This window comes from Ovis aries, chromosome 15 (assembly GCF_016772045.2).
Source record: "Ovis aries strain OAR_USU_Benz2616 breed Rambouillet chromosome 15, ARS-UI_Ramb_v3.0, whole genome shotgun sequence".
Lineage (NCBI taxonomy): Eukaryota > Metazoa > Chordata > Mammalia > Artiodactyla > Bovidae > Ovis > Ovis aries.
In genome coordinates this window covers 62,024,607-62,048,116 of record NC_056068.1, presented here as the reverse complement: position 1 = coordinate 62,048,116, position 23,510 = coordinate 62,024,607, and the positions used below count along the sequence as shown (strand labels likewise).

At 42.3% G+C, this 23,510-nt stretch overlaps 1 long non-coding RNA gene across 1 annotated transcript in view; it reads right to left on the bottom strand.

Annotated features, from left to right (window-relative positions):
- Positions 1–1,552: 1,552 nt before the first annotated feature.
- Positions 1,553–23,510, bottom strand: part of LOC114118448 (uncharacterized) — a 54,403-nt gene continuing 32,445 nt past the window's right edge. Inside the window, exons 2-3 of the long non-coding RNA XR_003591797.3 lie at positions 21,198–21,307; positions 1,553–8,203 (exon numbers count right to left, since the gene is read on the bottom strand). This is a non-coding gene — a long non-coding RNA (uncharacterized LOC114118448). The remainder of the gene's footprint in view (positions 8,204–21,197; positions 21,308–23,510) is intronic.

Here is a 23,510-nt window from a genome sequence, read left to right as displayed (position 1 = left end):
GGGACTACCACAGGACCAGAAGTCAAGCAATAACTAGAGGTGTCAGTATACAATATACCTGGAATGTTTTGGTCTTTTCTTTTTCTCTATCTCATTCATCTTCAGAGAAGCTGTGCAAACAATATTTAAGGAGTATCAGCATAGTTCTACCTTCTATATTTTTCTTAAAGCATTTAGATTTCCACGAGACCTTTCAAGAGAAAAGTGATGTATTTATTTATTTTTAATGGGACCCTGTTTGTCTACCAGGATCTAGAAGTGGGATTTTCACTAAATATACATTTACTGCCTCCCACCTAATCTTTCCACCGATCATCTGAATCCTCCCATCATTCAATGTACAAATTTAAAACCATATTCTGATTAATAAATTCCCTTTGTTAAAGATGAGATGACTGGTTTCTGGCATATAAAACTTTCCCAAGAAGTAGACTGGATATTACACATAACTTCCTAAATCCTGAGCTCTAATGTTTCTCTGCTGTTGCCATCAGTTCTGGAAACCAAACCTTCCTTCTCTATACAAAGGCGGGTGCTGGTCAAAACCTGGAAAGAAGAATGAGGGATATACAGTCTATTTTTGAAAGTACTTCTTGTTCTGACCCTTGAGAGTGATATACAGTGGTCCTGTATACAAAATATTCCCGCTTTTTAACTTTTGCTCTGAGATGGTGCAAATAAATGCTGTTAAGTTGATGAGTTTACAACTTGGTGTTATGTAAGTAACTAGCCTTTCTTTGTTGAAACATGAAGTCAGTCTGTCTCTCTGTCTTCTTCCCTCCTTCTGCCCTACCCTTCCTTTATCTCCATTGTATTAAGAGTGTTTCACTTCCAAGGATCAGAAGTAATGACTGTTATGATACCAGGGGGGAGCAAAAGCTCTGTCCTTCAGTCTGCTCCTACCCGTCACTCGGGACCCTGGGATCCTGAGCTCTTGCCTGTGATTTAATAATGAGACCCAATGGGGCAGCCCAGGTGCTGTATCTCATACCCTTGCCGATTGCCAAGGGAACATTTAATCTGTTGGCTTTATTCAGTTATGCTAGTCTGGCAAACATACCTGGAGCTATAAATTATTTAGATGTTTAATTTATTTGGTGTAGAAGGAACTCTCTTATACCTTAGTTATCTAATAGCAGATGAAAAAACACTTTGTTTGCAAATCATAAAAGCTTTAACAGACTTGTGTCTTAAAGAGTAACAGAGACTTTCCTGACCTGAGAAGTTTAACAGGGATCCAAAAAGCATTGTTAACACATTATCCTCTAAGATAAAAATTATGGTATAAATTCCTCTGGATTAGAAGTGAAATGTGAAACAAATGCCTTCCATCAGATGCTAACAGACAACCAGTCTGAAGTGAATTCAAGCGTAAACTGCAAAGGAGGGATCAGGAGGGACACAGCAGGGTCCTTTGTCACAGTGCCCATCTCCTCTGTGATAATGTATATCCACTATAAGGACCCAAGGGAGGGGGATATTTTAAATTGTTGGAAATATGATATAACCTAAACCCTATTAGTACACAAAATTACGATCTAACAGTGAAACATATTGTTGTTTAATTTATTCTTTGACTTTGCACCTAGCACATTTCATTAAATTAGAAACTCAGTACATGTTTCATTAAAATAGAAACAGATAGCACAAAGATATTATCTTATACAGCATTCCTTGTCACATCAGATAGTTCCAAGACCCTGTTTTATGCATTCTCTTGGTGAAAAATGATTGATCTGAAGCAAAAATAAATTATCTACAGCAACACAGAAATATAAACAACACAATAATAAATAATTACAATTAATAATATAATACTAAACAATATAGTAATAATAAACAATGGGAGTACAGAAATTCTTTGTAAAATTTTTCTTTTATTATTGCTTTGTTTTCAAGTTACATCTTGAATCAGGTGGTATTACTGGGCTTTTGTTTACCATCATTCAAATATTTAAACAATTTTCCTTTTTCAGTAGGAAGCAGCAGAGTTTTTAGATAAGAATGTGGTTTCTGCAGTAGCCTGAGTCTGAATTCTTCACTTTATTAGACGTGACACTGGAGAAATTATTTAACTTCTGTCTCCGTTGCCTAATCTGTAAATTAGGGATATTATCTTTCTCATAGAGTTCTTATGTAGTAAAGTACATAAAACAGCACCTCACATTTAATAAATGCTAAATTGCTGCTATTAGTCATTTACTACCGTGCTTTGGATTCATTTCTTCATATTCATACAATAAACAATTCTATGAGGTAGTTATTATTCCGTTTTACTGGAAAAGACATTTACTCCTGGACCCACAGTTGCTGCTGCTGCTGCTAAGTCGCTTCAGTCATGTCTGACTCTGTGCGACCCCATAGACGGTAGCCCACCAGGCTCCCCCGTCCCTGGGATTCTCCAGGCAAGAACACTGGAGTGGGTTGCCATTTCCTTCTCCAATGCATGAAAGTGAAAAGTGAAAGTAAAGCGCTCAGTCGTGTCCGATTCTTCGCAACCCCATGGACTGCAGCCCACCAGGCTCCTCCGTCCATGGGATTTTAAAGCACATCCAATTCACACTCACGTCTTTAAGTCCCTGTGGCAGGTTCTGATTTCTGGAGCCGATTCTGAGACAGAGGGCTTAGTAACCGGAAGTATAAGGGGCGTGCTCGGGGGCGACATCTGTTGGCCGAGGGAGCACGATGATGCAGCACCTGTGGCCGCAGCCAAGGCCACCCTACAGGAGCTCCAGCACAGGCCTGGCCCTCCAGTGTTAAACCTCAGTGGGGCAAGAGGTTGGCTGGCGCAATCTGCCGTCCTTGAGGCTGCCCCGAACAGGGGTGTGGGTTTGGGCAGAGCAGCTCTCTTCAGCCACGGGCTATCTCCAGAGAGGGTCTCAGTTGAAGGGGCAAGCAGCAGCCAACACGTGCAGCAGCTGGGGGCGTAAGCACTTCGGTCTCCAGGGCGGGGATCTGAGCAGGGGGTCAGGAGGACCACACCTCTTCCGTCTTTGGAGGGTGCCCAAGGTCGTCTCATGGCCCATGGCGGTTCTTTTGCCCAGAATCTCTCAGACCCCATTCGTGTTGGGGGAGTCTAGGAAGCATGTGGATGGACTGTTTCTGTGAACTACACAAGGTGCTTGGTGACTTGAGATAGCACAGATGCTGCCAACCAGCATCAGACCTGAGTAAATCACCCGTAGGCCCTGGCTGCCCAAGTTTATAGTCTTCTTACAGCTGGCTATAGGACTGCTCATTTAAAAATGCTTAAATAGAACAAATTTTAAAAAATCCAATCTTCGAGCATGCACTTTTTATGGTGTTTATGTCATGATCCATAGGCTAGAACTACAGAATTTTAAAACCAGAAGGGGCCTGAGAGATCCCATTCCCCGGTTTGGGTTGGGTTGGCAGGGAGTGATTTAGTCAAGGTCACACAGCAAGTTAACAGTTACACACAATGGGATTGGGACCATAAGCATGAAAATTGATATTCTCAAGTAGAGGTTAGCTGTTTGCCAAAGAAATTATAAAACAAATTCTTGGCTGAAAACTTGAAAGGATAGGTTTGGAATGTTATCTTAATGCACATTACAATCTTGAAGTTTCTTGTCATATCCTAGATAAAGCACTGTGTTTATATTTTACTCATTTCCATGCAAAATGGCTTCTAAAACTAAATGCCAAGAATTCTCACTGACACTGTTTGGTTCACATTTCGTTGATTATATTTTGTTATTTTACTGTTTTACAATTAAAACCATCCTCTATTCCTAGCACTATAGTTTTTCTCTATGTAATTGATACAATACCATAAATACTGTGTGGTATTAGCAATTTTTGAAGAATGAATTTTAAGTTTGAGAGTGGAGTCTTATCTTAAAATTACTTTCAGAAAACATATGAGACACACAGAGCTGTCAGGTTTAAATCTGTACCACCAATTTTATGTTAACTTATTATCTCAATATTCTCTGGCACATGGATACACTTATAATCACAAAGATTAGTGCTTAGCAAAAAAAAAAAAAATTAAGTTTTCATTACCTCCTCAGTACACTGCCTGGTTGGAGTTAGACGTTTAAAAATCCCATATGATTGTTCAGCTCTTAAGCAATGTTAACCCTTAAATTTTCAGCAGAAAACCTACTGAACAGTATTTGATGACTAGGAATAGTAAGAGTTTAGAGTTGAGGTTCAGAGCACAGACTGACAACCCATACTGCCTGAGGTCAAAGCCTAGTTCTACCAGCTGGTAACTTTGGGCAGGTTATTTAACCTCTATAAAATGGGAATAATATTTATACTTGTTTTTTTTGTTTCTTGTAAGGATTATATGAGATAATACATGTAAAGGGCCTAGAATGGTGCCTATACACAACAGTGCTTAGTTGATGCTCTGTCATTTAGAATTTGCTTTTTAAACTATAGAGGATTAAGCCTTTTACAAGGACAGTTAAAAATGCAGATTTGAAGACTAGATACATCTAAGTGATCCTGTTCAGTTTTTGATGCTTACAATGGAGCTCTTAGATGAAACAGAATCATAAGCCTCGTTAGGCCGTAAGTTCAGATTCTAAAGATTTATTCCACAGCCTGATGTACATAATATATGAAGCAGTAAATTCCCAGCTTTTAACTGTAAGACATTTAATTCTGGAAATCCAAAAATCATGTTCTAATAGTGAGCTCTTAAAATCATTCTCAATGTAACTCCATGAAAGCAGTGACTATGCCAACCTTGTTCACCAGTGCGTGCCCAGCCTTTTACATACTGGCATTAGTATGAATTTAGTATGTGTAGAATGACTGACCAATTGACTGTAAAAGGCAATGCCCTTTAATTCATAGAATTTTAGAGTTAGAGGGGATAACCTGCTAATGGTGTCATAAATAAGGAACCTGAGGATAAATGACTTAGAACTAATTAAACGATTAACTGTGTAGAAGCACGATCCAAGGTGTTGACTCCAGGCCTTGGACAGTCAAACAAGTGATTGCCTTCTGCAGATTTTTGCTAAATGTATTCCTAGAAACACCAGTCTCCTGGGATAGTCTTGGAGTCAAGAGTGGAAGGAGTTGCTCTATGGGCGAAACTTCGGGGAAATTTGGGGTTAAATTAATTAAATTGTGAATTTCAGCATTCTGGAGGTTTGGCTATAAAACCCCTTTAGAAATGAGGATCTTTTGGAATTGATGGTCCATGAAACACATGGGAGAAGACTGACCAGTAGCTTTCAGTAAATACTAACCACGCCCTGACTACATGCATCATGATAGAAACGATACAAAAAGTTAAGGTGAGTTAGACACCAACGAGGTCCTGGGGCATTTCTGGGAGTGGAGCAGGGTAAGTGAAGTGGCAAGGGCAAGAGAGAATTATGAAAAGGCATGTATAATTTCAGTCTATGTCTGAATTTGGGAACAGTCATAAGAAAGGATCAAATAAAAATGTTACAGGGATTCAAAGTTGAGTGTTCCGTGGAAGAAACAGCATTTGAGATGAATCTTGAAAGATGGATGTGAATTTCTTCAGTAAATGTCTGCTAGTTTTTGTTTATCTGAAACTAAATTTGTTTTACTCTCATTTATGAAATGTGGGTTTTCTGGATGTGCAATGGATAGTTATTTCTCTTCAACACTTTGAATAATTATTCCACAGACTCCCTTCGTCCACTATAACTCTTGATAAGCCTGACAGTCTAATTGTTAGTCCTTTACAGTCCTTTTCTCTGCAGTTGCTTTTAAGATTTTCTCAGTGTCTTTGGAGTTCCCCAGTTGCCCTATAACACATCTAAGACATAAATTTCCTTTTTAATTTCTCTTTCTAGGGATGTAGTGTATTTCCTAAAGCCTATGGCTTTCTACTGATTCTAAAAAATTCTCAGTTATCTTTGCTTCAGATATTATTATATTATCCATCCTCTCTACTCTCTTTCAAACCTGCAATTAAAATTTTAATTATTAGGTTATTAAATTATTAGAACATCTCATTCTATCTTCCATATCTTTAAATTTCTCTTTTTATTTTCCATTTCCTTTCTTCCTGTGCTACATTTTGAATGTTTTCTTCAAATATTTCTTGAATCCACTAATTATCTCTTCAGATATTTAACATGTTCATTAAATGTTTTACTTTCAACCATTTGATTTTTGTCCAAATCATCTTTTTTTGTTTTCTTATCTTTGGTTTTCCAGTCCTTATTTCTTTAAATTTGTCAAATGTAGACATTCTATGTTAGATAGTCAACAGAATGTAGTGATGAAGAGTGCAGACTCTAGAACCAACTGTCTGAATCCAGATTGTAGCTCTACCACTAAAGCTACCCAGGTGGTGCTAGTGGTAAGAATCTGCCTGCCAGTGCAGGAGACATAAGAGACTAGAGTTCGATCCCTGGGTCAGAAAGATCACCTGGAGCAGGGCATGGCAACCCACTTCAATATTCTTGCCTAGAGAATCCCATGGACAGATGGGTGGGCTGCAGTCTTATGGGGTCGCAACTTAGCATAAACACACCACTTAAGAAATGTTGACCTGGAATAAATTACATAACAGTAGTACTTGCTTCATAGTGTTGTTATGGGAATTAAATAAGTTAAAATTGGAAAAAAAAACTTTACAACAGAGCTAGCACTTAAGTGAAGAGGTGAAGTGAAGTTGCTCAGTCATGTCTGACCCTTTGTGGCCCCATGGACAGTAAGCCTATCAGGCTCCTCCGTCTATGGGATTTTCCAGGCAAGAATACTGGAGTGGGTTGCCATTTCCTTCTCCAGGGATCTTCCCAACCCAGGGACTGAACCTGGGTCTCCCGCATTGTAGGCAGACGCTTTTACCGTCTGAGCCACCAGGGAAGCCAGCACCTAATAATTGCCCTAAATACGTTCATAAATGAAAATATACATCCAGATTTCTTGGAGTCTAAACTGGATGCTTGTTTTTCCGGTGACTCACTCACTCTTGGTGGTCTGCCTCCTTCTGTGCTTGGTGATCTTGGATTCAAACTCATACTTGGTGACTCTTGGCTTTCCTACTGAGTATTTGATTCTGTTGGGAACAGAAGGAAAATGCCAACCTGAGAACATACTTCACACTTTTTGGAGAGTCCTGGCCTAAGGAGGAAGTGTCAGACTCTTGGCTTCCCCGTCTTCTGATGCTTTAGGGTTCATGCTGTGCTACAATGGTTCTGGCCCTTAGGACAACCCAGTATTCTTATTTTCTTAGCACTCTTGGTTCCCAGTTCTGGTTTCAGCTCGTATTTGAGGATAAGAGCTGTCCCTGGACAATGACTTTTCTACTTACAAGCCCAACAGTCCATTTAAAAAGTGATCCAGGAATTTCCCTGGTGGCCCAATAATTAGCACTGCACTTTCACTGCTGTGGCCTGAGTTCAGTCTCTGGTTGGCAAACAGATCCTGCAAGCCATGCAGCAAAGAACAACAAGAACAACAAAGAAACAAACAAAAAATCCAGTTCTTTTGCATTTGGAAGGGCTTCTGAGTATCTAGTTATCTATACTGCCAGAAGTTACCTCCTGCTTCGAATCAGTCAGCATGGGTTACCTTCAGTTCAGTTCAGTTCAGTCGCTCAGTCGTGTCCGACTCTTTGCGACCCCATGAATCGCAGCACACCAGGCCTCCCTGTCCATCACCAACTCCCGGACTTCACTCAGACTCACGTCCATCGAGTCAGTGATGCCATCCAGCCATCTCATCCTGGGTCATCCCCTTCTCCTCCTGCCCCCAATCCCTCCCAGCATCAGAGTCTTTTCCAATGAGTCAACTCTTTGCATGCAGTGGCCAAAGTACAGGTGTTTCAGCTTCAGCATCATTCCTTCCAAAGAAATCCCAGGGCTGATCTCCTTCAGAATGGACTGGTTGGATCTCCTTGCAGTCCAAGGGACTCTCAAGAGTCTTCTCCAACACCACAGTTCAAAAGCATCAATTCTTCGGTGCTCAGTCTTCTTCACAATCCAACTCTCACATCCATACATGACCACAGGAAAAACCATAGCCTTGACTAGACGGACCTTAGTCGGCAAAGTAATGTCTCTGCTTTTGAATATGCTCCAGTAAAAAACAATCTCCAGTGGCTTAGAAAAACAAATGTTTGTTTCCTTTTATGCTACACATCCATCCCAAGTCAGTCGGGTCTCTGCTCCATGTGATCTGTACTCAGGGATTCAGGCTGACGGGGCTCTGATTCTCTGGAAGAACATCAATCCTATAATGGGAGTGAGAAAATACAGTGACTCATACTCTCTGGTTGTTAATTCCATCTGGAAGTGACCTAGATCATTCAGTTTTAATTAGTCAAGGCAAGTGCCCAGGCCACACTGAACTCCAAGGAGGTGCTTAGGAAGGAGAACTGGAAATATCAGTGAACATCACTCACAATTACTACATGCTTTTGACACCTGATACTATAAACATCCTTAGGTTCTAATATGGGTTGCCCTGGTGGCTTAGCAGTAAAGAATCCACCTGCAATGCAGGAGATGTGGGTTCGATCTCTGGGTCAGAAAGATCCCTTGGAGAAGGAGATGGCAACCCACTCCAGTATTCTTGCCTGGAAAATCCTGTGGAAGAGAAGCCTGGGGGACTACAGTGCATAGGGTCACAAAAGAGTCAGGACACAACTTAGCGACCAACAAGTGTTCTTATATGGATCTGGTAACTAGTCTTTATAAATATTATTATGAAGCTCTCAAACATAAAGAATGTAAAAATATTATAATGTGTTATAATGTGTGTGTGCTCAGTCGCTCAGTCCTGTCCAATTCTTTGCAGCCCCATGGATTGTAGCCCGCCAGGCTACTCTGTCCATGGGATTTCCCAGGCAAGAATACTGAAGCGGGTTGCCATGTCCTCTTCCAGGGCATCTTCCCGACCCAAAGATCGAACCCACGTCTTCTGCATTGGCAGGCAGATTCTTTACCACTGACCCACAGGGGAAGCCCCAAACATAACATTTATTTTCTTTTAAAGAGATGATGAAGGATGTTCTGGAGAGAGAGGGCAGAGGGAGGATGTCTTTGAGAACTGATGAGTCTGCAAGAAGAAATTCCCTGTCAGGAAAAAGTGCAGAATCATCTAGAGGGGATTCATCCTCTGCCTCCTGGCAGGGTCTGGAAGGGCAGCATCTGGTGGGGAGGGGCTGCACATGTTCCCAGGGAGGCTGGATCCCAGTCTCCCTGGAGTCCCTTCTGAGCCCCCAGGGGAGGTACAGAAGTACCTGGTCAGCCTGGATCAGAGAGCAGTGATTTGACTTATCAGCAATTAGAGGAGGCCTTAGCATGTGGTTTGGTGTTCAATAAATATTTGTTAAGTAAGTGAATGATGATGATAAGGTCAGGCCTTGGTGTTGCGTAAGAACCTGGACTTCTTCATGAGCCTGTGGATTGCAGAGATGGAGGTGGCAACTTTTCTCATATGCTAGGCAGGATGGGGACTTGGAGTCAGAATTAGGGTGATTTGGCTTCCCCAGTGGGTTAGCCCTAAAGAATCTGCCTGCAATGCAGGAGATGTAGGAGATGTGGGTTTGATCCCTGGGTTGGGAAGATCCCCTGGAGGAGGAAATAGCAACCTACTCCAGTATTCTTGCCTGAAAAGTTCCATGGACAGCAGAGCCTGGAGGGCTACAGTCCATGGGGTTGCAAAGAGTTGGACACGACTGAAGGACTGACCACAAGCATGAAGGAAAATAATAGCAACATCTTGCACACTTGTTAGGCATTTTTAAAACTATTTCCCTGCATCCTTTGTAATGTGTTATGTAATATATCATATTTGTAATGTAACTTATTTGCAAATAAACAATAGATATTTATTGACTAGTGGATAAAGAATTTTCAGCACATTACTCATGAACAAGGTGAAGTGAAGAAGTGAAGTGAAGTGAAAGTCGCTCAGTCGTGTCCAACTCTTTGCGACCCCATGTACTGTCCATGGAATTCTCCAGGCCAGAATACTGGAGTGGGTAGCCATTCCCTTCTCCAGGGAATATTCCCAACCTAGGAATCGAACCCAGGTCTCCCACATTGCAGGTGGATTCTTTACCAGTTGAGCCACCAGGGAAGCCCCACTCATGAACAGGGTAAGAGCTGTAATTCTCAAAGTGCAGGTACAAAGCTTCAGACACGCTCCCCACAGGCAGCCTGGGGTGTGAGTCTAGTCTGCGGTAAATCAACAGGCGCCCCACTGGTCTTACCCAGGCTCTGAGGCCTCAGGTCACAGTAGAGAGGGTTAGGGGATGAATACAGCAGACTTGGGTTCTGCTCTTAGCCCTGACACTACACTGTCTCAGGTAAACCCTTCAATCTCTTCTGTAAAACAAGCGTTGGGTTCAATGGTCCCTAAGACAAGGTTGAAGTTCAGCCTGTCCACACTGGGTCTGGCCATTCCAATCATCCCCAACTGGTTCAGGTATCTACTATCCACTGCTTAAATGTTTTGAATATCGTCCCTACTCTCAAGTCTTTGCTATGTAAGGACAAGTTTCTTGCAGGTTTGTAGCAGACAGAGGTAACCTGGCTTCTCAGAAACAGAAGAATCACAGGAACCCATCCAAATCGTTAGCTTATCCTGATTATAAATATTACTCCTGGTGATTCCAGGAGCAATTGCTACATGTCATATAAAACTGACTTCTTATCACTGACTCTGTGCTTCAATTTTCCATTTTCTAACCTCCTCTAAATTTTTTTCTTTCTCCTTTTACTGTAAAGTAATATTTTCCTTGGCTTCAAAACATGTGGACACCTTCCCCATAGTTGTGGAAATAATGGGAGGCTTGAGCCCAGAGCATCTGAGGTTCTCTCATGGAGCCTCACTGTTGCTCCTTGGGAGAAATCAAAACACAAAAGGAAGGCGCTGCTGTAGCCAGACAGCCAAAGAGTAGTTTGTATTCTTTCATTTCCCTGCACCTTTGCCAATATTGTTTCCTCTGCCTGAAAAGTCCTCTCTACACTCTTTCTTCGGGTAAGCTTCTATCCACTCCTCAATGTCCTCAGTCTATGATTATTTTATTTCCATAACATCTGCACACCTTGCTGTTACAGAACTTAGCACTCTGTAGTGTAAGTACTATTTGTAAATCAACTTCCGGACTTGGAGAATCTACACCGTCTGGAAAACCTGTGTTCATTTTTCTTTTTATTTTTTTTTCAATTGGAGGATAATTACAAGTTTTGTTGCTTTCTGCCATACAACAATGTGAATCAGCCATAAATATATGTGTGTGTGTGTATCTATATCTATCTATCTCTCTCTATATATCTCCTCCCTCTTGAACCTCCACCCCCCTGCCCAACCCCTCTCTTCTTCACAGAGCTCTGGGCTGGGCTCCCTGTGTTGTATAGCAGCTATCTATTTTTTTAAATTTCCCTATTGTATATATTTTTGGCTGTGCTGGGGCCTCACTGCTGCGTGGGCCTTTCTGTAGCCGTGGTGAGAGTTACACTCTAGCTGCAGCGCGTGGCCTTCTCATTGTGGTGACCGCTCTTGCTGTGGAGCATGGGCTCTGGGGTATGCGAGCTTCAGTTGCAGCATGTGGCCTCGGTACCTGCGGCTCCCGGGCTCTAGCACACAGGCTCGATAGTTGTGGCGCTCAGGCCTAGTGCTCAGCAGCAGGTGAGGTCTTCCTGGATCAGCGATGAAACCCGAGTCTCCTGCGTCGGCAAGCGGGTTCTTTCCCACTGAGCCCCCAGGGAAGCTCCTGCTCTCTGTTTCACATGTGGCGGTGTATATATGTCAACGCTGCTCTCTCAATTTGTCCCACCCTCTCCTTCCCCCTCTGTGTTCACAAGTTTGTTCTCTACATCTGCATCTTTATTCCTGCCCTGCAAATAGGTTCACTGGCACCATTTTTCTAGATTCCATATATGTGCATTAATATGCAGTATTTACTTTTCTCTTTCTGACTTCATTCTGTATAACAGGCTCCAGGTTCATCCACCTAAGTTCAGCTCACTCATATTTGTTCCTTTTTATGATTGAATAATATTCTGTTGTATACTGTAGCACAACTTCTCTATCCATTCATCTGTCGATAGACATCTAGTTTGTTTTCATGTCCTGGCTATTGTAAAGAGTGCTGTAATGAACATTGGGGTACATGTGAAAATCTGTGTTCTAATATCTAGCATGACACTCTCCCTTTGATTTCTTTACAGTAGATACAGTCTTATCACCAATGCTCCTTTTGTCAGCCAGTCCGGATCATAGCATTGCCAGAACACAAAAGCGATGGCAGAAAGGGAGCCCAGAACAGAGTAAACAACATACATTGCAGGGCCCATTCAACTCAGCTCACCAGCTGGAAGCAGCCACAGTACTGTGTTAAGAACACTCAAAATAGCTCCTTAGCTCTAGATCTCATTGGCTGACAGCAACAGATGACCCTCAAAAACTGGGACACCCACTGCAATTTTATTTTGGAAAATGTCTCAGATATAAGTAGCGTTATAATGAATTGGTTTTGAAGAGGGTACTACTGAATATTAAAATTATTTCCTGGTATTTGATTCTCAGAGGTTCTATACCTGTCAACAGTAAATCTCCTTTATTTAAATTACCTTGACAGGCTTTCTGTTCCTGTGCCACCAGGCAGTCCTGTGCAAACAGTATGCAACCTGTATTGGTGTTCTCTAGAGAGGACCAAAAAGATGTCTGTGTATACACCGAAAGAGATTATAATGAATAAGCTCACATGATTATGGAGACTTCTGCTGCTAAGTGACTTCAGTCGTGTCCGACTCTGTGCGACTCCACAGACGGTAGCCCACCAGACTCCCCCGTCCCTGGGATTCTCCAGGCAAGAACACTGGAGTGGGTTGTCATTTCCTTCTCCAATGCATGAAAGTGAGAAGTGAAAGTGAAGTTGCTCAGTCGTGTCCTACTCTTAGCGACCCCATGGACTGCAGCCCACCAAGTTCCTCCGTCCAAGTCCAAAGTCTGCAGGGGTGGTAGGCCATAGGCTGGAGACCCAGGCAAGAAGTGTAGTTTGAGTCCAAAGGCAGTCTGGTAGCAGAATTCCATCTTCTTTGGGCAAGGTCAGTCTTTTCTCTATTGAGACCTTCAACTCAGTGGTAGAGACCCATGTTATCTTTTTTGAGACCCACCCACATTATAAAGGGTTAGCTGCTTTATTCAAAGATTTAAATATTAATCTCAATGAAAACAATATTTTCACAGAAACATCTAGAATGATGTTGACTAAATATCTAGGTACTGTGGCCTAACCAAGTTGACACAGAAAATTAACCATCACACCCCCTCACATTCAATTGTTAGCAATGTACCTTGAGGACCACATTGCCTATGACTGAAGCCACATCCAGGCTTAACAGGAAAGCACACTCTTATAAACTAGTGATGTCTGCTCTGAGCACAGAAGGGAAGAGTGGCAGCCTGGGTCATATATTTCCTATTCCTACAATAGAAGTTTGGTTTATATTTACTGAATGAGCAAGTGACAAATCTTGTCCATTTTGCCATTCAACATCGGACAAGCCTTGATTCAAGATGTGTTCAAATTGAATTGTTTGACATCAATCAGGCAAGCTGACCAAATTCTCATGCTCCCTGTGTATATGCACAAGAATGTTCCCAGCAGCTTCATTATCAACATCTCCAAACTAGAAATAACCCAGAATGTTCATCAATGGTACATGGGTAAATGAAAAAATATTTTGCCATAATAAATATGAACTATACATACAACCTGGATGACTCTAACAAACATGAGGTTGAGCAAAAGAACAAAAAGAACAAGGCATTAATTCCATTTATCAAGTTCCATCACATAAAATTAAACTCTGTTCTATGTAGATGCATACTTAGGTGCTGCTGCTGCTGCTAAGTCGCTTCAGTCATGTCTGACTCTGTGCGACCCCAGAGACGGCAGCCCACCAGGCTCCCCCATCCTTGGGATTCTCCAGGCAAGAACACTGGAGTGGGTTGCCATTTCCTTCTCCAATGCATGAAAGTGAAAAGTGAAAGTGAAGTCGCTCAGTCGTGTCCGACTCTTCGAGACCCCATGGACTGCAGCCTACCAGGCTCCTCTGTCCACGGGATTTGCCAGGCAAGAGTAGTGGAATGGGGTGCCATTGCCTTCTCCGACTTAGGCGCTAAATAATTGTGTTTTTTTTTAAGTTATTATTCCCATAAAAGTGGTTATCTCTAGGAGCATGAGAGATGCTATGAGGGGAGAATTCACAATATTACACTTCTTGATTTGGGTTTTAACTTTAAAACAACATGTTAAAATGCTTTTTTGTATGAGTGTTAAACAATCAAAAAGTTTAATTTTCCCCCCTAGGGTTCCCTTATGCCAATTCCTTAAAAAAAAAAAGAAGAAAGAAAGAAACAGGCTGGTGTAGAATTAAAAGAAAACTCAGCTACAATTAGCGGCAGTTCAGGCCTGTAGGGGGCGCTCTCATGCCCTCCAGGCATCCTCAATTACCTCAAACAGGAAGACACTACCCTTATAGCTCTCCTACATCTCCCACAGGCAAGTGTTGCCTATTTCACTGTCCAACTGGAAGGAAAAAACTTCTCTCCCTGAAGGATTGTGCAGCCAATCCCAGACTGGAGCAGTTCAACCAATGAGAAGCTTCCATACTTTGACTCTCAGCTTCCTCCCTCCCAAGTCTCCGCTTTCCCCTATAAAAGCTAGTTTCCCTTCTTTGTTCCCTGGGCTTGCCTATGGTCTTCCATAATTTGATACTCTGAGTTGCAATTCCTCTGGCTGTTACCGAAAAAACTCACTTTTGCTGATAAAATCACTGGTGAAAAGTGAAAGTCGCTCAGTCATGTCTGACTGTTTGTGACCCATGGACTATACAGTCCTTGGAATTCTCCAGGCCAGAATACTGGAGTGGGTAGCCTTTCCCTTCTCCAGGGGATCTTCTCAACCCAGGGATCGAACCCAGGTCTTCCGCATTGCAGGAGGATTCTCTACCAGCTTGAGCCACCAGGGAAGCCCAAAATAACTGGTGGTATTATAGTATTAAAGGGGACACAGGGACCCAAGAAGCTGACCCAATCCCTGTTTAGCCCCTGCCCAAAGAGACCAGTGCATTTGCTCTCCAAACTATTTCCCCACTGGTGTCTACTTTGGAGCTTTTTCTGTTTTGCTTCTTTCCCCAGAACAAATGTCTCCATTTTAGTAGTGATTAGATTTACAATATAACAAATTCAACAGTTGAAAGTCCTAAAATTCATCCTCAGTGAAACTTGCAAAGCAGCTGCAAAAAAGATGAATGTCACTCATGGGATCAAAAGCCTAGAAGGATTTCGTGGAAAAGTTCAGCAATATGTGCATGCACGGCCTATTCTAAGCTGAAGGCTCTGTCAAAGGATAGTGACCCTCTGTCTCACTATGAGCTGAAAGTGCCTGGGATAACTGGCCTTTGGAAAGCTGCTGGTTCCTATGCAGAAATTCTGCTACAAAGGACAGGTTCTCATGATCCGCCTTCCAGGATCCTAGGCTAAAAATTCAGAGTTGAGCTTACAGAAAGTTAGAGAAAAGGCAAAGTGATTTTAAGGGCAGGTGCTGGAGGTTTACTTTCTTCATAGCTTTGAGTACTTAGAAATTTGCAGTTAAATATGCTTTCTTCCCTCTGGAAAACAGATTTCCCCTCTCTCTCACCTCTGCCTGGGGAATAACAAATTTCATATGGAAACCTGAAAACCTGAAGAGAAATATGCAATGCTTCAGACACCTCGTGTCGGACTGGCTGTCACAGACCCTGGTTTGGGTCAGGCTGTTTAAGCTTCTTTGGAACAAGCATTTATCTACTGCGGGGTCATTTTATAGATCCATTAAATCTACATTTTCTCTTGGGCTCCTTTCCTCAGCTCCCCTCAACCCTGCTCTAGTCACACACTCTAAAAACCCCCTTAAGCCCCAGAAATAAATCTCTATAAACTGCCAAGCGTTCAATCAGGCTTTTACTGTATCTCTCTGCAATTAGAATAAATTTACTGCTTGTAGAGATGGGGGGAAATATGCAAGGTACTCCTTGGATAAATACACCGCAGTGAGAAAAGCAGAGACTCTGTGAAAGTTATCTCGGTGAATTCAACAAGAATCAAGGTCACTGGAGCTGCTACATACCAGGGAATGTTAATTAATGGGCCTGCAGCTGGTGGTACCACTTGGCTGCTCTGCTCCAGCTGCTTGCTCCATATTTCTCTCGTTTGTAGGCCCATTCTTGGATCAAATCCCATCTCTTTTTTTCCTCCAAGTACAAAAAGTACATAAGTCTATCCTGGAAGGATGCCAACCTTTCAGAGAACTGAGCAAAGTGTTGTTTCTTGGCTATTTTTATCTCCTTTTTAAAGAGAGGTCATGCTATCACCTCTGGAGCTGGATTACTTGTAATCGGGCATTCAAGCTATGGTCTGAGGTCACCACTCTGGCACCATACACAGGGAGGTGTCCTGAAGTCGGAGAGCAGCGACCGGTACTTGTAACTTCCCCTCAAACAAAAGCGTAAGGCACCTGAAAAGATGCACCTATCTCCTTCACTGCACAGTCTGCATTTTAAGCCAGGCTGAAGGCAAGGTGAAAATACAACCCAAGGCACTCGCCGTCTCTGAGATGAAGAGGGAGAGAGAAAGAAACAGGAGAAAAAGAAGAGAGTGACAGAAGAGGCAGAAAGTATTTCCAGGGTCGTTAATACCATTTGAATCTGCTGGGAAGCCTTAAATGAGACCAGGCATGTAACCCACTTAGCTGGACACAGGCAGCTATTGTTAATTAAAATAACATTTCAGATTTGAGGTAGAACAGACGTGTTCAACATGGACTTGGGGCTGCACTGGCTTGGGACTGTATTTAGGCAGTGCGTTCTTTTGGTTAAACCTGGACTTTGGAGTCAGGAAGATCTGGTTTGGTGTCCTTGCTCAACCACTTAAGTAGCTGTGTGTCACTTGAGTGCTTAGTTATCTCTTTAGACTTCAACTTTCTCATCTGTATAATGGGGCTAATAATAGTATCGGCCTCAAGGCTGCTGAGCAGATCTCATGAAATACAGCATGTGGGACCTTTGGCACAGTGCTTGGTACGTGTTAATCTCAATGAATACTCATCGTGGTAATTGGGGCTTTTATGACTATTTTCATAGGTCAGAAAGGGAAGAATTACAAAAACTGTTTCAGGAAAACAGTTTGCCTCTTCTGGCAGGTGAAGATGGCTTAAGAAGAGCAGTTTTTCCAAAGCAGTGAAAATGGTCCTGCTAGCCTCTGTTGCAGCCGGGCTTGTTTTTCTTCTCATTTGGAAACTTTCTTTCCTTCAGTGTTACACAGTGAGGAGACTGGGCGTTCTTCCCACAATGACAGACATGCAAATCTCGCCCAGAAATAACAGGGAAAATGCCTGACTCTGCTTCTTGAAGGAATTCTCCAGGTAGCCATTAGCCATAAACTCTAGGCTCAGGGCCCTGGAGATGGCTGCGCCCACTCCCCCCAAGCCAGGCGGGCTGTCTTCAACTTGGGCCGGCTCCTTTATGAGAAAGACCAGCTTTACTGAGCCCTTTTTAAAGGGGGTGGGGGGGAAGAACATTCTAAAAAATTAGGAACTGTTCTCCATTACTACTTCCAAACTGTAAAATGATATTTGGGTCTTTTAAAAGACTTGGGAAATTTACTGAAATTAAGGAATATGGATTTAAAGGGAACCTTGGGGGATTAGATTTTTTTCTTCACTTTGAAGCATTTGAAACAACTTTAATCTGCTTTCAGAGTGCTATGCAATTTGGCATGGCATTCTGGGAGAGTGTTGTTGCGTTCTTCCTGGAACTGATACTTTTGTGCCCCTTTTAAAACCCATTTGGAGACATATTTAGGGTATAAAAAAACACTTGAATTTAAAGAACAAGACTATTCAAGGTAAAGGAATGGCTTCTAAGATGCTTCAAAGAAAATTTTAAATTTATATTTTGGGCAAAAGAAAATCCAACAGAAACCTAGCGGGATATGTACCCATGAAGATATAACTATTCATATAGAATTTCCTGGTTGTTGGTCCTCTTATGTAATTATATAATAAATGATATATACTTTACAAAATGCAGAACATTGTATACACACTCATGTAATAGCAGTGCTATAGGAGGCAGGTTTTACAATTTTTATTTTATTGACAAGGAAACTGGGGCTCAGGGAGTTCAAATTTTGCTTAAAAAAAATATTGGGTTGGCCAGTAAGTTCATTCAGGCTTTTCCTAAGTTGTTACAGAATCCGAATGAATTTTTTGGCCAACCCAATATATTAATAGTATGCCGAGAACTTGAACTTGGGACTCTAGGTTTTAATCCCAGTGTTTTTTCCAGCACCCTGCCATGTGGTCTAGGCAGCCCCAGTCAACCTTGGATGCCTCAGTTTCCTGGTCTGTGAGATGAGAATACCTCTGTAGCTTGCTTTCAGGGACTGGTGGATAGATTTTCCAGGGCCAAGTCTACCTATGATGTGACCAAGAAACAGTGAACGATACACCTGAATGAAATACAATTGGCCTTCATTGTCCGTGGGGATCTGGTGCCAGGAGCCTCTGCAGAAGCCAAAATCAATGGATGCTCAAGCCCCTTATATAAAACAGTGTATGACGGTAAAGACTCAGCCGGAGGTATTGAGAGGTTTCCCATTCACGGACATGAAGGGCAGACTGCTGAGCCCAGAGAAATATTGCTAACACCCTGTTACCCCAGGAATGCTCCAGAGCTCTGCAGAAGATATACTCTGAACCTTTAAAATGACATTGGTTGCAAAGGACAAGCGCAGAATGGTTATAAAACTGGTAGGGGACCTGGAAGCTGTGAGTAATTGTGAATCGCTCATGATCCCAGGGGCTGGAGAACCCGCAGAAGGGGCAAATAGGAAAGTGAGGACACATACTTGTTCCTCTGGGGCCTTAATTCCCTGAAGCCATAAAAGAGATAAGTGTATTATCAAAAGGAGTGGAAACTCAACAGCTATGCGATCCTAGAAGAATGTACGGTTTTAAAGTGTCTAGGAAAATAAGATATTTCTCCTATTTATTCAGTTCTTTCAAAAGTATATCTATTGTCAACATAATTGATAGAGAAGCGTAGCATGAGAAAGTGACATCATCTGCTCCTCCCCTAACTCACCTACTAAACTTCACTAGCTCCCCATCACGTACTCTGTGTCTCCTATAGTTTTTCCATTTAATACTGTGTTTGTGTATCATGCATGTTATACAGATTCACATATGTTTTCAAATGAGGTCTCACAGCACCTAGTTTTGCAACTTGCCTTTTTCTAACTTTACAATGTATCATAGATGCTTGCTCGAACAGACTTCTCATTCCCTCCCCCCAGCTTTACTGAGATACACTTGACAAATCAGAGTGGTATGTATCTGTGGTGCTCAGTACGATGATTTGGTGTTTATATATACATTGTGAAATGGTTACAACTGAGCTAGTTAACATGTCCATTACCTTACATAGTTAGCATATGTTTCTATGTGGTGGCAAGCTCTGCTCTCTCAGCAAACTTCAAGAACACAGTACAGTAACTAGAGTCACCATGCTGTCCGTTAGCTCTCCTGGACTTATGCATCATGTGGGACTGAATCTTTGTACATTTTGATGAATATCTCCCCATTTCCTTCAAACTCCAACCTTAGGCAACCACCACTTTAAAATTTCTGCTTGTACGAGTTCAGCTTTTTTAGAGGCCTCCCTCTATTCTTTTTAAAGCATGGAGAGGGTTCCATCGTATGGCTATACCATAGTTTACTTAACCCCCTTTCCATGGATGGAGATATAGGTAACTGCTGTGTTTGTTTCCCCTTAACTATTACAAATAATGCTTCAGCATGTAATAATGAGGGGTTCCCTGGTGGCTCAGGGGTAAAGGATCTGCCTGTAATTCAGGAGCCACGGGTTTGATCACTGGATCAGGAAGATCCCCTGGAGGAGGGCATGGCAACTTATTCCAATATTCCTGCCTGGAGAATCCCATGGACAGAGGAGCCTGGCAGACTACAGTCAGGTCACAAAGAGTCAGACACAACTGAAGCAATTTAGCATGCACACATAAAATGATGGTTTATTAACATAAAAGAAAACAGTCTAGGGATAAATGGGCTAGGGCAAATTTGGGAAGATAGTTCATAACAAAACTCTTACTGTTTGAGCCCAGTGTGGGAAATCAGAGGTGAGCAGAACCTTCTCAGTTTAGCTCTTCATTGTGTCACAGTGACAGCTGGCATGGAAGAAAGAACCCAGGGGGAAAAAAAGAAGTTAAAGAAAGGAAAAAAAGCATGGCAAGATTTTTGAGAGGTCAGGTGAATTAAGGATTATTATCACGTGTACAGAAACTACAGAGAAACTATCTATAAAGCTCAGATTGGTGGCAATGTAAGATGGAAAATGATGGTGAGGTGAGAAAATGTTTGAGCATAGTCTCCATGCCAATCCCTCCCCACCCCCACCAGGAGAGGGGCTGTGTCTTAGTCCTTCATAGCCTTGATACTGGGCATAATTCCTGACAAGTAAAAGGTGTTAATAAGTACTTTAAAAGCAAGGAATACTTCTCTCCAGAGAGCAAAGCCTTTTGGACATAAGCCAGCAGAACCTATCTGAATGTAGATAAATCTTGATTTGTGATGTAAAAATTAACTTGAAAATATAAAAATATTTTCTTGAGTTGAAATGCAGTAAGTTAAAAAATAGTTTCACTAAAAAGCCTCTGTTTGTAATTTACCTGACATATGTTTCTCTGCTTACTGTTCTTTGTGTTTTAATTCATTGCCTGCTCAAAAATATATTACACTGTAACTGGACAATAAATTTAAAAAATTTTTAATTGACCCCATATCCTTGAACCCATCACTAAGTTGTTTTGTGTCTAGTTGCCACTTCTGTCAGTTGGCTGATTTCTGCTTCTTGGCTTCAGCATCCATGCTCCTAAATGAAGTAAAAAGAATCAAGCGCCCCATGGCACGTCTTCAGTCTTGTAACCAGGAATGCAAGAGAAAAGTTTAAGACAGAATCCTGTGTGTGATGGTCCTATTGATTAGGTAACTATGTTCCAGTCAACCAGAGATCAGATGACTTGGGTGTGTGTATACATTCCTGAAAATATTTTTATAAGAAAAGGATAAGTGAAAGATAAGCAAACTGATGTGAGGGATTTACTTTTAAAGGACAGAGAGAGAGAAGAGTCAGCTTGATCATCCTCACCTTCTGCATCAGAGTCAGCAATTTACCAAAAATACACCGAAGGGAAGATTGCCAACCCCTGTTCTTCATCAGTTGAATTCTCCAGAGTGGTAATCCATACTTATTATGACCTTAACATACCAGGGGAAGAAAGATTGAATTAAATTCAGTAGAATCGCTGGTATTACATTTCAAAGCTCCATATATTCATTCATTCCATAAATATGAGCAAAACCGCTAGATAATCAGAAAGACCATTCTTTAGTCATTCTGAATCAGCAGGATTGTTCTGCAGAGTCTTTTAATGAGTTCAGTACCCCCTCAACCCCTCACCCCCAAAGCTCGGTGAATCCTTTCTCCATTTGAGCCAAAGTCCTGGTTCATGATGAGACATGTTTCAGAGTGCTCTTGTCTCGCTGGCAGGGCAGGCAGGGCGGAGCTGGAAGAGGATGTGAGGAGTGGTAGGAACTGCATTCTTTAGTCACCCTGGCAAAGCAGAGATGCTTTACTCTCTAATGGCTGACACAGCAGCAGCAACAACCACTGTGAGACTTGACTCAACACAACTTGACTACGAGAGCACTTCAGGTGGTGCTTATATAGAGACTGCACAGTGCTATACAAATGATCTCAGCTCTTACATAATCATTATTTGCAAAACGTGGGGCAAGAGTGAGAGGCCGTGGGGGAGAGCCTGACTACTGCCATCTTGGCTAATTTGCTCTTTCCCTACAGCTCTGAGTTGGTTTATGGAGCGGATTATCTGCAGTGTGGTGACCCAACGGCCTTATAAAAGAGAGAAGGCGTGATCAGTTTAGGAAGTCATCCTTTAAATTGTCATTTTGGCGGGGTGGCTCTGAGGGTAGAGAACTAGGCTGGGGTCGGAAGTCTTGGGTTCCAGGCCCTTATTATTATAGTGCTGTGTGACGCTGGGCTTCAGTTTCTTCCTCATAAAATGAAGAGTTCAACAAGGTGACTGGGGCATGCAGTTTAGTGCCTTCTATTAGTACACTGTTGTTTTTCAGTCTCGAAGTCATGTCTGACTCTTTCCAAACCCAGGGACTGTAGCCCAGCAGGCTCTTCTGTCTGTGGAATTTTCCAGGCAAGAATATTGGAGTGGGTTGCCATTTCCTTCTCCAGGGGACTCTTTCCAATCCATATCTGCAATCAAATCCATGTCTCTTGTATCTCCTGCATCGGCAGGCAGATTCTTTACCACAGTACCACCACCTATAGGATAAAGGATGCTGGTAAAATCCTATCAAGGCAAGTTTCCAAATCCTAAAGACTTAAGAGTCTTTATAGAAATGAAAACAAAACTCTAGAGATTCTAAGGGGACTCTTCAAGGACACCAGCCCTGGGGTGGGTTTTTCACCCCAAATCAGGTGTTCTTTGTACTCAGGGATCCTGGCGAGAGGGCTCCTTCCTAAACTAGATCAGCTGTAAGCCCTGTTCTTCCTGAAGGCCAAGATAACCTGGAGTTTGCATCAAGGTATATATCTGGCATAGGGTGCTATGCCAGCATTTCCATTTCCAGTGTTCTGCCCAGAAAGGTCTCTACTGGTATCCTCCTGAGCTCTATGAGACCCACCCAGGGCATTTAAGCTGGGCTCCATCTTCCCTCAGCTCCCATCTCAAAAGGAAACCTCAGCGTCTCTCAAAGAGAAGCCTTTCATAGGACTGTGGATTGGGGTTGAAACTGAACCCCCTGACCCTGACTGAAGACATCATTTATCTCATAATTGTGATCTATTTGGAGGAGTTAAGAAAGCCTCAGCTCTGGGGCTCTTTACTCCTGTAACCACTGTCAGGCAGGTGATGCCTCTGGTTATCTTTGGGTAATTTTAGGTACCTAGAGTTGTTCTAGAAGAAGAGAATCACAAAGGTGAGTCTTCTGAATTGTTTCTCTAATCTGATTAGATTTAAAGGCACTACGGACCGTATTTTCTGTAAAGATGATACTCGGAGAAGGCAATGGCACCCCACTCCAGTACTCTTGCCTGGAAAATCCCATGGATGGAGGAGCCTGGTGGACTGCAGTCCATGGAGTCACTAAGAGTTGAACACGACTGAGCGACTTCAATTTCACTTTTCACTTTCATGCATTGGAAATGGCAACCCACTCCACTATTCTTGCCTGGAGAATCCCAGGGACGGGGGAGCCTGATGGGCTGCAGTCTATGGGGTCGCACAGTCGGATACGACTGAAGCTACTTAGCAGCAGCAGCAGCAGCAAAGAGGATACTGACAGTCCATGGTATGCTGCGGCAACAGAGATATACAAAATGAGATCACTGAATACTCCGAAACAAATACTTGTAAAAGGCAAGTTT